Below are 7,783 nucleotides of genomic sequence, written 5' to 3'. Positions count from 1 at the left end.
CCTAGTTTTCAAAAGAAATTAAGAAAATAATAAACAGAGAAAGGAAAAATATAAGAACCTCCAATAGGGTTAGAGAAGAGCAATGAAGAAGCAAAGCCCTGCAAGACAAAATCTGATGGATGGAAGAGGAACTGATGAAGGAGGGGGGAATGGGAAATCGGTGCTCCTGAGGAAAAAAGTAGAGAGTAGGATCAAAGAAAAAAAAAAATCTAACTAATAAAAACTTAGGTAGGAGGGAGCCATAATACTTGAAAGAGAAGAGTTATTATCATCCAAGAAGTCAGAGGCGGCGATGAAAGCAATGACCCCGATGCCAACACAACGACGAGAGGTGCGAGAGACAAGGAGGCGCAACATAATGATACTCTGAGTGGACAAAAATATCGTTTAAAGCTTCACTTGATATGGTTGTAATTTGAAAATTTAGGTGAAAAGTTATTGATGGAAATTGTGTATTAAAAAGTCACTAAAAAAATTATTTGATGTATATTTGGAATAACAAAAACTAAGCTATTGTTGCAAACAAGGTTATGATATTACATGTTAGGTTGTAAGTTGTAACATCTTATAAGTGCAGGGAAAGGCCAAAAAGATAAAAGTACCAACAAATAAATATAATATTATTTATACAAACAAAAAAAACATATAAATAACTTATTATGGCTATGAAAATAGAAATACTATGTAATTAAATATTTTATGTATAGAAAATATTAAATTGATACAAAACTCATGTACCCTATGACATATGAAGTTGTACTTTGTGCATAGAAGTTATACTTGCATAATGGAAACTATAAATGTGCTATAATTGTTAAGAATGGAAAGCAATATTTTATATAGTGCAACATAATTCAGACCCTATAAGGAGATCATTAATGAGCATGCAAGAATTTCAAAATAATGTGAATGATTCTGACAGTATTCAAGCCTTTACAATGGTTTAAGAAAACAAAATGAATTCAAATTTTTGTGGTATTGTATTGGAGGCTAATAAAATACTAAAAAGAGTAGATAATGCAAAAAAATTACCAGATCGATAATTTTCAATTCTCCTGCATTGAAAAAAATCTCAGAAATTATGGACCTCTAAGAAAATCAACACAGAACTCAAGTGCATAAACAAACACAGAAAATGTATGTGCAAAAAAAAAAAAAAAACCAAAGAAACAATAATAACTTCTCTTACTCTCAGGCAGGCTCAAATGAAAGAGAGTAAGGATTCTTTCTTTGTATTCAGACCGATCTACCATTGTGAAGATGGGGAATCGACAACCATCACAAGAAGCTGCTCGTTGGAAGCTACTCATTGGAAGTTTTAGATGGTGTTTGGCTGCAAGTAGGAATTAGTTCAAGTAGGATTTAATAAATATTGTAAATTTGGATTTACTAAATGCTATGTGGATTAAATCCTGAAAATTATTTAGTATGATAAGTGTTAAATCTAGTTGATTTAAGATTTAGGGATTTATATGATTTTATTTTGCTTATATCAACCTTAATTAGGCTAATTAAATAATACTTATCCTAATTAAACATCTCAAATAATAATTAATTAGTGATTATTAAATTAATTAAATAATAACTTACATTTAGACAAATAGAATTAAAAATAAAAGTAATACTAATTAAGATAAAAAACACTAACAAAAATATTTTTGAGAGTGAGATTCGAGATCTTAAGATTTTGTCTGTGCATGAGGAAGCAAAAGTTATGTAGGATAAATTAGCTAGTAATATTAAGAATGTTACAAATGATGTGCTTGGAGTTTTAAAAGGAAAAGCTCCTAATAATAAAAATAGTTGGTGGTGAAATCAAAATGTGAAAGAAAGATAAAAAAATAAGAAGCTTTGTTATAATAATTGATTTAGATATAAAAACTTTGAAAATTGGGAAAGATATAAAGAAACTTGTAAGGTATCTAAAAAGCAATATGTGATACAAAGATTAATAAGAAGCTTTGTTATAATAATTGATTTAGATATAAAAACTTTGAAAATTGGGAAAGATATAAAGAAACTTGTAAGGTGTCTAAAAAGCAATATGTGATACAAAGATTTTAGTTTTTAATGATATATATATATATATATATATATATATATAAGTTAGACATACAAATAGATAGGATCATAAGGATTAGTTCAAGTGAAATAAATTAAGGATGAGATCAAAAAAGTGTTTTTTTAGAAGAGGATATTCAACAAAGGTAATGATAAATTTTGCTAATTTTTCAATGAAGATTGTAAAGAATACGATTGACTTTAGTGACCTTAGTACTCTAAATGAAAATAGAAATTTTATTTTTATCATCGTATTATTAAAACTGAAGTTAAAGAGGCTTTAAAGAAAATGAAGCGTGGAAAAACTAGTGGACCTAATGATATCAATAGAGGTGTGGAAAGCAAAGAGATGAAAGAATTTCTTGGCCTACTAAACTTTAAATATTACTTTGAAGAGTAAAAAGAGCCAGATGAGTGGAGAATGAGCGTGTTGATTTACTATTTTTTAAGATAAAAGGCATGCACAAGATGTGCGAATATAGAGAATTAAGTTGATGCATCATACTTTAAAACTTTGGAGAGAGTTATGGCTCATAGGTGATGTGATATAATGTTTCTCAAAACAATTGGATTCATGCCGGGTAAGTCTACTATGAAGTTATTCATTATATGGAATATAGAGAGGTTGATATAGAGTTTAGAGAGACTAAGGAGATCTACATATGATATTTATGATTTAGAGAAAGCATAAGTATAATTCCAAGGTGCTATGGAGAGTTCTAAAAAAGGAAGGGGTTAATAATGCTTATATTCAAGTCATTAGGATATTATGCATGAGATGTTACTTGTGTTCAAATATAAGGTGGTTGACCAAGTATTTTCTTATTCAGTTGAATTACATCAGATCAACCTTAAGCCCTTGTCTTTTGCTCTAGTCATGGAATTCTCACATAGACATTGCAAGAGGATGTACTTTGGTGTATGCTTTTTGTTGATGATATTCTTCTTGTTTGATATAGACCAGAGAGGGAGTTAAGGTAAACTCGAATTATCGGAGATCAATCTTAGAGTCTAAAGGTTTTCGTTTGGTATATCTAAAAATGAATTACATGAGTGTAATTTAGTAGTAATTGACAAGTGGGGGGTTTGTGACTTTGAGCGATCAAGTCATTAATTAAGTGTACTCATTCTAGATATATTTGGTTATTATTTAAAGTGATGGTGAAATAAATGGGGATATTATTAGTAGAATTCAAGTTGGCATGGTTGAAGTGGAGGACTGCTTCGGATTATTGTGTGATAGAAAAGTACCACTCAATCTTAAGGGAAATTTTAAAAGATGTGGTTGAGACTTGCAATGCTTTATAGCGTAGAATGTTGGCCAATAAAAGAGAAGCATAAATATTAAGTTAAGTGTTACTCAGATGAGGATGCTCACGTGGAAGAGTGAACTTATTCTTAGAGACAGATACGAAACGAGCATATCCGGGAAAGGTTGGAGCAAGTTCCAATGACAAATAAGATTAGAGCAGAGTCGCCTTAGATGGTTTGGTCATGTAAAACGTCGGCTTCCGATGACCCTGTTAACGAGATAGATGTATTAGAGACCTATATTAAGAAAGGTAGAGGTAGACCTAAAATGACTTGGTTAAAAAATATTAGAAATGGCCTTTCTTTATTAGATTTAAATAAGAATTTGACCCTTAACAGGACACAATGGAGAAAAATGATTCATTTAGCTGACCCCACGTAGCAGGATAAAGGCTTGATGTTGTTATTATTATTGTTGTTCTAAGATAATAATTTGTTAATTAATTAATATTAATTATTAACATTAAATTAATTTCTTGATTAAGTTAACACATACACAAAATCATTTAATAAAAATAATTTTAATCAAATATACTTCTACTAATTAATTTATAATTTATTGAGGCTAATGTTCAAATTAATCATTCATAAATAGTTTATTAAATTAATTTAATATGATAAATTTGATCAAATTAAATCATAAATAATATAAATTTATTTTAATTAATATCTTTTAATTAATTAATATTAAAGATTAATATTAAATATTATTATTTCTATTCAATCAAATTAAATAGTAAATGATATTAATTTAGTTTAAAACTATAATTAATAAATATTATTTGATTAATGCCAATAAATATTTCTAATTTTTAAAATTATCAAAAATATATATATAAATAATAATTAATTCAATTCAACATTAAATCCCCATCTTTCTCCCCCAATTTCCAATCTCTAAAATCAAAAACCCTTGATGATAGTAAGAAAGCTGTGACAGGGGCTTGCTGGAGAAGGCAATGACAAGACCAAACATAAGAGGAGTTGCTTGTGGAGTTGCTGCCCAATGAAATAAGAGATTTGAGGATTTAAGTTAAATACACTCGATGCTTGCTAAATCTAAAATTTAACGTACAATGAGGAAGAAATGGGATTTAAGATTCTATAGAATTTAAAGTTGTTATTTTTGTTGTTTGGTAGGATTTAGGCTAAATCCTGCTACCAAATAGTCCCCATGTTTTTGGCAGGATATAAGTTAAAACCTGCTTAAAGAATACTCAAATCCTGCTATCAAATAGTCTCACAGGATACTAATGTCCAAAAAAATTTGCAACGACGGATCCCACCATCACATTTAACGATACAAACAAGCTGCACAAAAACAAACGAAAACATGTTCAAGCAAGACTCGTATGTCTTTTCTTTCATTGTTTGTGTTCATTAATATTAGATATTTCTTCGTTCAAGCTCTGCTTTCCAGCAAAGTTGAAACTTTGTCCGGCATAAACCAAACAAAACAAGCCTGAAAAGAAATTAAGTTAACTGAGTCGCAACTAGTGAATCTCTGATCGAGAAATGAGTACAAATCTCACATGCGAGAGGTCTGATCACACACAGTAAATAAGCAAAAGTGCAGAAGTAAGGCAAATATCTGATCAATTATTCAACCAGAGTCAAAAGTTAGTATACATCTCACATGCAAAGGCGAGCTAAGATTAGCAAATGAAAAGAATTAAAAAAAAAAAATCATAACCGTTCATCTTTTTCTGGGAAGGAAAAAAAAAATCATAAAAAAGGAAAAATCATTGTTACAGTGACCATGCTTCCATCGGGAACCATAAAATAGAAATAAGGCTAATAAAATGGAAGTGTTGCTGTAATGACAGTTAAAAATAGATGAAAAACACTGAAAAAACAGATCTTTGCGCCATGCTTTCATCCAGAAAAATAAGTATGCGTCTCACATGCAAGTGCGAAATGGAAGAAAAAACTGTAAATAAAAATAATCCAAGGTTGAAAGAGTCTTAAGAGCTACAAGTTTCAGCCTGCAGAAAATAGGGTTAGAAGCTACAACCTACAGGTTGCAGTAAGTGAAGGTGGGGGAGGGGGGGTAGGCTAACCGTACGTGAAGGATTAGAAGCTGCGACCTGCACAATGCGAAAGGAAAGGCGAAACGTCCTGATGGGAGAGATCCTAGACAGGGCAGAAGCTGGAAGCTTGCGGGCGACGGGTTTTGCGGTAAAATTTAAAATTTGGGTGATATTTTTTTGCACTGCGTATGTAATTGTCTTCTGCGTGCAAATATACATTAATTGTTTGATTGGAAAAGGTTCAACAATTTTAAAATATAAAAAAGGAAAAATCATTGTTACAGTGACCATGCTTCCATCGGGAACCATAAAATAGAAATAAGGCTAATAAAATGGAAGTGTTGCTGTAATGACAGTTAAAAATAGATGAAAAACACTGGAAAAACAGATCTTTGCACCATGCTTTCATCCAGAAAAATAAGTATGCGTCTCACATGCAAGTAAGAAATGGAAGAAAAATCTGTAAATAAAAATAATCCAAGGTTGAAAGAGTCTTAGCTCGAAGCTAAAGCCTACAGGTTGCAGTAAGTGAAGGGGGGGCGGCCTAACCTTACGTGAAGGATTAGAAGCTGCGGCCTGCACAATGCGAAAGGAAAGGCGAAACGTCCATATGAGAGAGAACCTAGACAGAGCAGAAGCTGGAAGGAGGAGTTCGAGAAGCTTGCGGGCGACGGGTTTTGCGGTATAATTTAAAATTTGGGTGAAATTTATCTATAGGAGAGTAAAAAAATATTTTTGCCACTTCTAAAAAATTTTTTTGCCCCCCTAAAAAACTCTTATGTCCAAATTTGCCCTAAAATATCTATATGTTTTTTCACATTTAGTTTTAATATTCTCTTTCATGCTTTTCATGACAGTTTAATTACACTTTTTTTCTTTATTTTTTTTGCTTAATTTTTTTAAAAAAAAACTTTTCGTAATATATAGATATATAACATTATTTTTTTTAATATTTAATTATTTTTTTGTTGTATTTGCCCCCCCTCAAAATTGAAGTTGATTCTGCCCCTTTATACACACCACATACAAATACACATACATACAATAACAGAGTCAAGATTTAAATAAAGGGGTAACATAGCAAAAATCGATTTAAATAAAGGGGTAACATAGCAAAAATCGATTAAAATAAATTAAAAATAGAAGTTCTACTTTTTGAATTAACATAAATAGATAAAAATTAAATAAAAATATTTGTCTATAAAAGCAAATGACAAAATTAAAAAAAAAAATTGAATCTAATTATTATGATTAGATATCTTAAATTATGTCCAATGCATATTCATTATTGGGTTGTTTGGTTGGAAAAAAAAAGAATGTAATGTAAAAAATGCATTGTTTTTTTTACTTTTTTGTTACTTGGTTAGACAAAATATAAAGTAAAATAAAAGCATAAAGTATTTGGAACTCCCCGATTGCAACTCATTTCACGTGTAAACGACCAAAAAGGAATTTGCAAGCACGAGAGGAAGAACCCTGCGATAACATCTTCGTTTGTTTCCTTATTCTTCAACATTTAAACTTTGGTATGTTGAGTGAGGTCAAGTTGTGCACATATATCTTCTATGGTTCCCTTTATTGCTAATCGACCTCTTTCCTTCAACGACGTCCTCTTCTTTTCAGATCGAAAGGCACGTTATCTTCAGAACCTCACTTTTGCTCAATTAGATTAGGAGGCTTCTAAATGTTGCCTTGCATTTCTCAATTTCATAATTGCTATTAGACTTTGTTAATCGACGTCGAATGTTCTTCTTCGTCGTTCTTTTGAACACGTTGCTCAACTCACTGTTCGTCTAGTTTTTGTTGTTCTTTTAACGCTACAACTTCCTACGACGATGTTCATTTTTTCTTTCAGATCAGAAGTGGCGACATTTTGATCGGAAGCAAGATTCTGATCTAGAGAGGAATAGACATATTTTACTTTATTTTGCATGCACCTAAACAAATAGAAAAAAAATAGTTCTCATGCAATTAATTTACATACAACCAAACAGTCTTGAGATAATTACTTGACACTGCATTTATTTTATATTGCATTCACTTTACAGCTAACCAAACATCCCCTACATCAAAACCATCAACCATTAATTACACCTAAAAAACTATGCACTATCTTTCTTAAAATATATTATTAATAAACTCACATCAAAATCATCAATAATTAATTATACAACAAAACTTATTGCACTATTCTTCTCATTATACATATAATCAATAAACTCTCATGAGAATCATCACTCATCTTATTTCAAAATTGTATCTTAACACTTAGTTTTGAAAATGCATGTTAAATTGTTGCAATTGAAATAAATAAGGTTTAGATCAATTGTATCAAATGATTAATAAGAAGATATCTCATCAAATTTCTATTGTTAGTCAAC

The 7,783-nt window shown here is 30.4% G+C and overlaps 1 long non-coding RNA gene across 1 annotated transcript; it reads right to left on the bottom strand.

The window, feature by feature from the left end:
• Positions 1–27: 27 nt before the first annotated feature.
• Positions 28–5,596, bottom strand: LOC114579596. Its single transcript, XR_003700668.1, has 3 exons — positions 5,438–5,596; positions 249–366; positions 28–166 (listed from the first exon to the last, which is right to left on the bottom strand). It is a non-coding gene; the product is annotated as an uncharacterized LOC114579596 (long non-coding RNA).
• Between the last annotated feature and the right edge of the window lie 2,187 nt (positions 5,597–7,783).

The sequence above is a fragment of the Dendrobium catenatum genome, unplaced genomic scaffold (genome assembly GCF_001605985.2).
Source record: "Dendrobium catenatum unplaced genomic scaffold, ASM160598v2 fragScaff_scaffold_542, whole genome shotgun sequence".
NCBI lineage: Eukaryota > Viridiplantae > Streptophyta > Magnoliopsida > Asparagales > Orchidaceae > Dendrobium > Dendrobium catenatum.
This window is presented reverse-complemented; position numbering and strand designations above follow the sequence as displayed.